The sequence below is a fragment of the Pezoporus wallicus genome, unplaced genomic scaffold (assembly GCF_028554395.1).
Source record: "Pezoporus wallicus isolate ANWC-B61680 ecotype Strahan unplaced genomic scaffold, APGP_CSIRO_Pwel_v1 contig_8702, whole genome shotgun sequence".
NCBI classification, from domain to species: domain Eukaryota; kingdom Metazoa; phylum Chordata; class Aves; order Psittaciformes; family Psittacidae; genus Pezoporus; species Pezoporus wallicus.
In genome coordinates, this window is record NW_026636754.1 from 1,941,445 (window position 1) to 1,950,638 (window position 9,194).

A 9,194-nucleotide genomic window follows, 5' to 3' on the forward strand; every position below is an offset into this window, starting at 1 on the left:
TCTTTGGTCCCCCTCCTAACGCAGTGGAAAACTACATGTTAGTCTCTTCAAGGAATCTGGCCAAGCTCTGGGGTTCAGGAGCCACTATTGCCCACCATTAAGATGTGAAGGGCTAAACTATGCAGCCTTCTCTCATACAAGTTGTAAAACCTGACTCTGGGGCTACTTGTACAATGCTTTACCAACAGGAGTAATCATTTCATCCTCATACAGCAGAATTTCTTACTCTGCTCCTGTATGAAAGAAGAGAAGGAGAGCTTTGATTTTTGGGTGCTCTTTCTCTACATATAACTGTTTTGCGACTCTGAGACAAGTCTTGTGAGAAACCACAAAGGTCAGCTCACGGTGTGCAAGCTTGCGGGTGGTTGACATTTAAGGTGTAGCTGTGTTCTCCTCTGGCTGAAGGGTGACTGCTGAGGTGACATTTTGCCTTAATGTCCCCGACTTCTAGGAAAGAACCTGATTTCAAAAGCACTCTGTGACATCCCTGTGGATTTCCCTGTTACTCTCATACACTGTAATGCTCATAGTGCAAGCGTTTGTAGAGTCTTGTAAAAGTTCAATGCCAGGTTGGACAGAGCCTTGGGTGACATGGTTTAGTGTGAGGTGTCCCTGCCCATGGCAGGGGGGTTGGAACTGGATGATCTTAAGCATCTCTAACTATTCTGTTCTATTCTATTCTGTTCTGGTCTATTCTATTCTATTCTATTCTATTCTATTCTATTCTATTCTGTGTCGTGTCAGTCGGTGACTGAACACCAACAGCTTTTGGACTCAAATCTCTTTCATAAAGGAAACAAGTTCAAGGTTTCGGGAAAGCCATTAACAAGAAACTTGGCCTGTATGAGTGTCCACACTGCAAATGAGGAAACTACAGCTCCTAATGACTAAAATTAACTGGCTAAACTGAAAACCAGGCTTTTCTCAGAGCTCTACATTCCTCCCTTGCAGATGCTGTTTTGGAAATGAAGTTGTTATAGGCAGAAATGCACAATTCTATTTCTGTCTTAGCCAAAACAGGAAATAGAAGAGAGTTTCTAGGAAGTTTTCTGCTCATAGGGAAACAAAAAATGCAAACTGAGGCTTTGCAACTTTTAGACTTGTTCAGAATTAGGTGAACCAGGAGGGATCCATCCTCAAAAGGACGACCGTTGGTAGCTCGATTCTTTGCTGGTAATCTCACCATTATGATCACGGCAAGTTAGCAAACAGTCTTAGAGCACTGGGCTGGAGGCAGAAATGGGCTGTTCTTTCAAAGCTGGTTACTCAAGGACAAGCTCTAACACTCGGACCTGAGGGCACCACACTGGTGGCAGGAACAATCATACTAAAAGCAATTGCATTCATTAATAACATGCTTCTTCAGCTACATTCTCTTAGGCTGCTCTCATGCCTCAAGATAAAGAGTGTGGTATTTGTGGTAAAGATACAGAAGTCAGGCTGCCGCAGGGATGCTTGAGCTGTTATGTTTCTATTTGCCACTCAGAATTGCCTCAAAGTGGTCTGCCTTATCACCATCATGAGAGATGGACTTGCAGTGACATTCTGGCAGCAGATTGTGGTTCCTTTGTGCTCAGGAGGGCTTTTGCACTGCTTCTGCAGAGCAGAAAACCTCAGGTGCTTAATAAGTTCACTGCACACCCAGCCTTGCTAGTCCTTCTCTGAACCGTTACCAGCAGATGAGGCCTGTGGTCCCTCACTGTCCCTCTCCCACATTGCACTCTGTAGTACACCTTGCTGTGGCCATCAGGTTAGTCAGTGGAAACAGTTCCCTTGCTGGCCCAAGACCAGCCTGTGTTGATAATGCTCTCCTTGTGGTTTATGGCAAGCATATGTCAAGCACAGGGTTCAGGTCATAACAAAGAACTGTGTGAAAACATAAACATGTCTTGCAGGCTTGTCACAGCCCTGGGCAGCTCTGACAGCTCCTGCAATCTGGCAGAGCTGTAATGGCAGGTATTTGAATAGGGCATGAACTGCTCAGAGCATCATGCGTTCACTAGTGAGCCTTCTGCTTCTTTCCGTTTTAAAGAAGGGAAGCTGAGGTACTAAATAGGTGATGTCCCTGGACCAGGCTGAGGCTGAGTCAGGCAGTGGGCAGTTCTCACTCCTGCATATCATGCAACCCCTCCAACATGAACTTGTCCTTCATATTTCTATTCTGTTATTACATGGAATGAAATAGAGGAGAGTGATGGGACAATCAAACCTGTTCAGCTGTGAGCTGGCATCACTTTCATTGCTTCAAGTTTAAAGGGTTTGATTTTTAATCTTTGAGCTCATCTTCTTCCTAGCACAAAGACATAAGAGAAAGCACCTCCTAATTTTACATGATGCCTGGTTTTCATTTGCAGTACAACTTCTGGCATGTGCCAAGGGGCACATTGTATGTGGCTGGTGACTATAGCATCTCTGTCACCAGTACACGCTATCATGCGGTCACCTTGCTCTGTCAGTCACAAACGATAAGATCTGAGAGTTTGTCTTTTGCTGTGGTTTAGGGAGCTCAGATAGCACCTCTGACATGAGAGTGGAGATTTGGCACGCGGTGTTTATGACCACTCACACATCCTGCCGAGAGAAAGAGCCTTTCAGCTCACACATTGGATCACTTTATTTGGGCGTTTCTACATGATACTTGTACATCTCCTCTGTGTGTGGCTAGCTCAGATATTAGCAGCAGTCTGGCTTTTACAGCCCTAACTTCCTTCTGGGCTCAGATACTCCGCTTGCAGCTAGACCACTTCACATACACAGTCGTGCTTAGGGCTTCTGTGGGTATTGCAGACAAGGTGTTGCTGGGTATCGGTATCTCAGCATGGGGGTCATGGAGACACATCAGCTGACAATGCTCAACTGCTGATGCAGCAGCACTGCCTTTGTACAGATCCTGAATAAATCCTCTGGCACCTGGGATGCACTGAGCTCCGGGATGCCTCAGCTCTGTTGTCAGCTGGGCCCAAAACCATTCAACAGTTATGTTTGAAGGGTTATAAGGAAAGTAGGGATATTCACTGCAGTACTGGGCCCTTTCAGGTGTGAGCTCAAGACTCAATAAATTGGGATGGAAAATGTTACCCAATACTCAGCTTAGCTGAAAGCTGAGCAGTTACTTTATGCAGCTACCCTTGTGCAGTGACCTGCTGTGCTTTCTGCCTGCCAGCCCTGGACTCCTCTTGAGCACAGACTGTGCCAGTCACTCTGATCTGTGATGTGACCCTCATGATCTGCTGTTGAATGCTGCCAGCTCTTAGGTGGCCCAGCTGGGTGATCATCCCAAGGTTCACTCTAATACCCTCCTATGAAAGAGGTTCCTTGGAATGCTCTTCAGCCTCAGTCGTCCATGAACTAATCTGCAGGTTGTGTCAGCTTGGACAATGCATTATCAGTTCTGAAATGTCCTTTGCTGGTTAAAAGATTCTTTGCTGTTTGAAGTAACTTTTTCATGGCAAGTTTTGCGCATGCTCAGCTATACATACAGTCCTTGTTAAGTGGCTCTAATTTCCTTGCATTACACAGCTGGGTACAGAGGCCATTTCAGACCAGCAGGAAACTAATTCCCTGCTTCAGGTTCCCTGGGGGTTAAATGGGCACGTAATGAGGTGCAGCTGAGAGTGCCTTGGGTGCACGAGGATTTGCAATATAAAACAGAGGAGCGGAAAGAAGAGAGACTGGCTTGTTCGAGCTGGTAACCAGGGGGTTTAGGTAAGGAAGTGCTGTATTGTTCTTGTTAGGTGTAAAGATGCATTACCAAAATTGTACACAAATGTTCTCTAGCTTTGTCCTACATTTCCTTCTTTAGTTCTTGTATATCCTTCTAGCAATCGCAGGTCCTGCAGCTCTAGGTTAGAAATAGTGATGAAAAGCAGCTGACTTCTTGTCTCCTGGGGTGCTTACGGGTCAAAGCCTGGCTAGAGGGGTGCGTGAAGTCCTGCTGGTGTATTCCTGCGGCAGTTTGATCTCAGAAGGACAACCTAGCTTGGTGTGTAACCTGCTGTGTTAAACGTGTGAAATGTGCACTCGTGTGGGCAGGTATACAGTGAATTTGTGCTAACTGTCAGTGCTAAGGCTGGCTTCCTGGAAAGAGCAGGAGAGATTCAGAGCTCCAGTCCCTGGGATGCTGGGAAAAGGCAGGAAGTGAAGGCTGTATTCTGCTCTAAGTGTAATGTTGTTTGTAAGGTCACTGTATTTTCCTGTTGTCCCTAGTAAACCCAGCAGCCACCATGTTTCTGAGCTAGCATTGGGCTCACTCTGGGAGTGGACTCAATCATGCTAGCAAGCAAATGAGGTGATGTTATAGCCCTTTGCCACTCTGTGATGTCTTAATTGCCACTGTAGGTGCAGCAACTGCAACTTGCATCTTGCACATCAGCTGTTATCACCCTGACGCAGCATTTTCTCTGTGTCTGTCCTTTGTCTAGAAGGTGTCTAAATTAACCCCCGAGGTAATTTGCCCCTTTTCAACTGTGCAGCAAGGATGTGATCAGAAGGGCAGGCACATGCCCTGCCTGAGCAACTCGGATCTGTTGTGAATTTTTCCATGCCTCTGTTGGCAATGTATTTCCTCAGCAGCAAGTTCAATCTGTAAGAGCTGGAAGCTGCATTTCTAGTCTTGGGTCTTTTCCTCCCCACTTTTGTGTGTTACTGGTTTCCTTTGCAACAAAACAGGATGTGTATTCAAGAACAACAAGCTTAGCTCTCTGGTTCTTCAATTTACTACATCAAATTGCAATTAAATCTCCCATCACACTGTTGAAAAGCCTGGCTGGTTGAGGAGAAAGGCAGAGAGGAGTTGTTACTATGAGATTCTTTACAGCTGGAGGAAAAGGAAATACCAGAGGCTGTTAGAAGGAAATCTGTACTTAATACTCTGTGGTATCAAATTACTTTTCTTTTTTCTTTTTTTCATACCTGTGAAAGCATGTTTCAAAGACTTTAAATGGTGGATATTATAGCAGGAATTGGCATCAGTACTGGAGAGGAAAACTTCTGATCATGTATCGGTGTTTAAGAGTTTAATAGTATAAAGATTTTTATTAATATGTGCTCCTATGATGGTGTGAGGCACCACTTGCCAACTCTCTGGGCTTCCCCATTCAGGATGGAGGGAACCCTCTGGCTTGTTAAAAAATGTCCTTTTGAGAGAATAGAAGAAAATGCAGACTGTTAATAAAACATGGGAAGAGGCATCTTGAAGGGTGCTGAAGTAATGAGTTAGAGCAAAGAGGATCAGAGCTGATGCAAGTGTAGGGCAAGAAAGGACTGTGAGAGGTCTCCTGGTCCATGCCTCTACTACAAAGCATAACTATCTGTATCTAGGTCTCGACCATCCCAGGAATTAGGTGCTTGCCCAACCCGTTCCTGAAGGCTCCTGCTGGTGGCATAACTCAAAGTCTGCGCTGGAATTTGATTTGTTGTAACTTGCATGACCTGATGCTGAGCTGTTGTCAAAACACAGCATGTAACTAGGAGTGTCAGGCAAACAAAACGGCTCTGTTCTTTGAGTACTGTTGGTGGTAGGGTTTGGCCCAGACCAGGGGACCTTGGAGGTACTGCTGCTGAGGAGAGCTCTTGTACAGGGCTGGTAGCAACATGAAAGAGATATTGTGAGAGAGATATTACTGATGTGCAATCTGCTTAAAAAGAAAGCATCATTTCTAAAGCTGTTTGGGACAGAGCAGGTAAATATATCATATGTAAAGACTTGATCTGCAAACAGGGACGGATCAATTCACTTACCAGCGAACGCTACAGTGAGGAGGAGGATGTGCTCCCTTGCTGGACAATGCAAACAGAAGCTGATGGTTGTGCTCTTGCATGTCAGCAGCAGTGTCTAAATCTCCAGAGCTTTCTGCATGTACATACAGACACGTGTGGGTGTGAAGGTGTGCTCCCCAACTTCCACACTGAGCCTACTCCTATCAAATATTCATCAGAGGGAGGTTTTTCATCTGTACGTTCTGCATTTTTCAGTCTGAGAAGTGTTTTGGTGACTTTGATGTTGCCTGCAGGATTCAGATACCAGGGAGAAAACGGAAGCCTCTTTAATTTTCTGCATTTTGGATTTCTGCTTCATTAAAATTCTTTTGAAGATCTGTCTTAATGATAGATCTTTAACTTGGAGTCTTCCTCCTAGGAAAAATAAGCTTGCAACTGAAAACAGATGAACCCACTCAAGAGAAAGCCCTCTAATCTGACCATCAGCCATGGGTGGATGATGCAGGTACCTATATTTCTTGTCAATATTTGCCTTGCCCGAAGGACCCGTGTTTAACCCCAGTGTGTAACAGTAGTGCTGCTTCCACATACTTGCCCAGGGTAAAAAAATAAGAGAGTATCCTTCTTTGATTCTTTGAGATACAAACCAGACAGTATTGGTCCAGTTTGAGCTGGGTTTTAAACTGTGAACACGTGGCTTAATGTACAGACTGTTGGTGCGGTATGTTACAGTGCCTGAGTTTTCAGAGACTGGGAAGCACCTGATTTGCTGTTTGTCCTGGCTTCAGCATCTATATATATATAAAAGGTCAGATTGTTTGTTACCTTTCTTCTGCTCTCTTATGTGCCACAAAGGAGAGCAAGAGGCACCAAGGTGGTTGGAACAATAACTTTGGGTGAGTGATGTGCCTGTGCACAGCTTCCTGTGTACTGAATTTGGTAGAGTAAGGCTTACATTATGGTTGACTTCTTATCCAAAACACTAAATGAGAGAAACAGCCTCTGTTCTGAATGCAGCCTGGGTAGGTTGGGTCCAGAGGACACAGGCTTTGGCTGGGACTGGGGGTGGTGCTTGACATCTTCCTTTTCAGCTGCTTGTTGCAAACCTTCTCCAGTTCTGGCTTCTAGGGGGAACTAACTTGATGCACAGAATTCCCTGATAGGAAACAGATGGGTAATTAAATTATGGCATTTTCAAGGATCACTTGCTCTGAGGAATCTCACCTGGGAAAAGCAGGCAGACTCGCTTTGCAGACGGCTTTGAGGAGCTCTTGGGTTGGTTCCTGAGCTCTTGAGAGAAAATTTCCCAACTTCATCTGTTTATGCTGGAGTCTGTTGTGACTGTATCTCCCTGGTTTTGCATTAGCCGATCTTACTTCAGTCTAGCAAATGCATTAAAAAGGGATGAGCTTGTCGAGTGCTCTTAGTAGAAGCCCTTGGTACTTGGTTGAGCGTAGGATGAATGTTTTGGTCTGTAGACAACGAGAACTGTTAGAACAATACTTGTTTCAAACCACAAGCAAAAGACAGCAGCTTGGTAGACAAAACTAGAGCTCTTCAAGTCTTGTAGACAAACTGAAACTCTCAGAGCCATTGAGCTTTAGCAGCGGTCATTACACCTCTCTTTCTAATGTGTCTGCTCTATGTGTGTGTTTTGGGAGCTGGTGTTGTGGGTGCGTGTGTATATGTAGAGTTTATTCAGATTCTTTCTGTGCTTTTTATATGTTAGTTTTTCTAGTACAAGGACCTCAACAAGGAAAGAGAGATTGATCCTCATAGTTGGAGGAGCAAACACTGCAGAGGTCTTCATTCTTCAGCAACATTTCAAGTTGCTGTACTGAGTGCTGAAACTAACCTTCAGACACCTGATGTGGTGATGTCCAAAAGCTGCCAGAGTGTCTGCATACAAAACGGCTGCTGCCATGGAAGCCTTACAAAAGCTCCTTGCTTCTTGGTCTGTACTAATTGGAGGTGCCTCTTACACCACAGGCCAGCTAGTGACTAGAAATAGCTTGACCTAGCCTGTTTTGCCAACCTTTCAAGAAATGGGTGAGAAATTGTAGAGTTTACAAACATGATTAAAAAAATGATATAAATGCTTTAGACAGGCTTCATCCTGAAGATGTAGACAACTGTAGGCATGACTTTCAGTTGTCTACAATGGAGAAGCATACCTCCAAGGATGCTTTTAAAGTCTGCAGAAGCAGTAGGATGCTTACAGCAAAAGATCCTGAGGAGCTGGATGTGCCCTACAGAAGAAAACACATCAAACCCTGCTACAGTCTGTTTCTCTCCCTGGACTGTAACAGACAAACCATCAGTTCAGGTGTTGATGGCCACACTGCGGATAACAGTTTGGACTGGTGGAACCCAGCCTGTGCAGCAGAGTCTACTTCCAAACTGTTGGCAGTGGAGCTGGGAGCATCCCAGTAACACTGGTTACATGGAGAAGAGGGGTGAAAACAATGAAGCAGCTTCCAGTGGCTTCATTCCTATTAGGGCTTTCATGAAAGGGCTTCAGTATGCTTTACACTGAGAGTGGAAGAGACTTGTTAATTAAATAATTAGCTGTTTAAGATGTATTTATTAGGGCTTAACAGCCAGGCCACAGATATACATCAATTACAGAGCCACAATATCTGCAATAAATGTTTCTCACCCCATAATCAAATATGGCTTAATTAGGCAATGCTGGGAGAACAGTCATAATAAATAAAGTGGGTAAGGCTTGCCTCTATAATTGAGATTTAATCAGAGGACTCTTGTATGTTCATTGAGTAATTGATTATTCTACACATTTATCAAGGATTAAAAACTCAGTGGTAGATATGCAAATCCCTGTATATTAAATGCATCTGAAACCCTCAAATACCATTTAATGCATATTAACATTCTGATGAAATCAGAATGCTCAGTGCTCCTGCACTAGGCTGTTTTATTGCTATTTGTCACCTGGTTTTCTCAAGCTAAACTGTTTGTGTGTTTGTTGCTTTGTAAGTGGTTGTAAGAGAGGGACAGAAATATGCCAAAGGGAACTGAAAGGGAAATAGCGTCTTGTGCATTCCTGGAATGAGCAATCTATCCCGGATCGGACAGCAGGAAATATCTTTGCCCTGGCTGCTAGGGAGCAGAGTAAATGAAATGAAGCAGCTGAGCACATTGAAAGATGCAGTAACTCTTCCTGAAGAGTTACTGTCATACTTAGTTCTACACTTGGTAAAACAAGCGTGTACAAATGCCCATGGGCAAATGGAAAATAAACCCCCCTGAAACAAGAAATCAGACCCACGTGCAGAAGCCTTAATTATTGTGAGATGTGGATGGACACTGCCAGCGCTCTCTAAGAACCAACCAGCACAAGGTGGGTCCTGCTGGCTGCTGGCAGTTGTTGATGGAGAGGCATCACCCCCTGTAAAGCCCATGAGAAGCAGCCCTGGGTCTGCTGGGGGAACGCTTTCTCAAAGGAGAACAAGTTC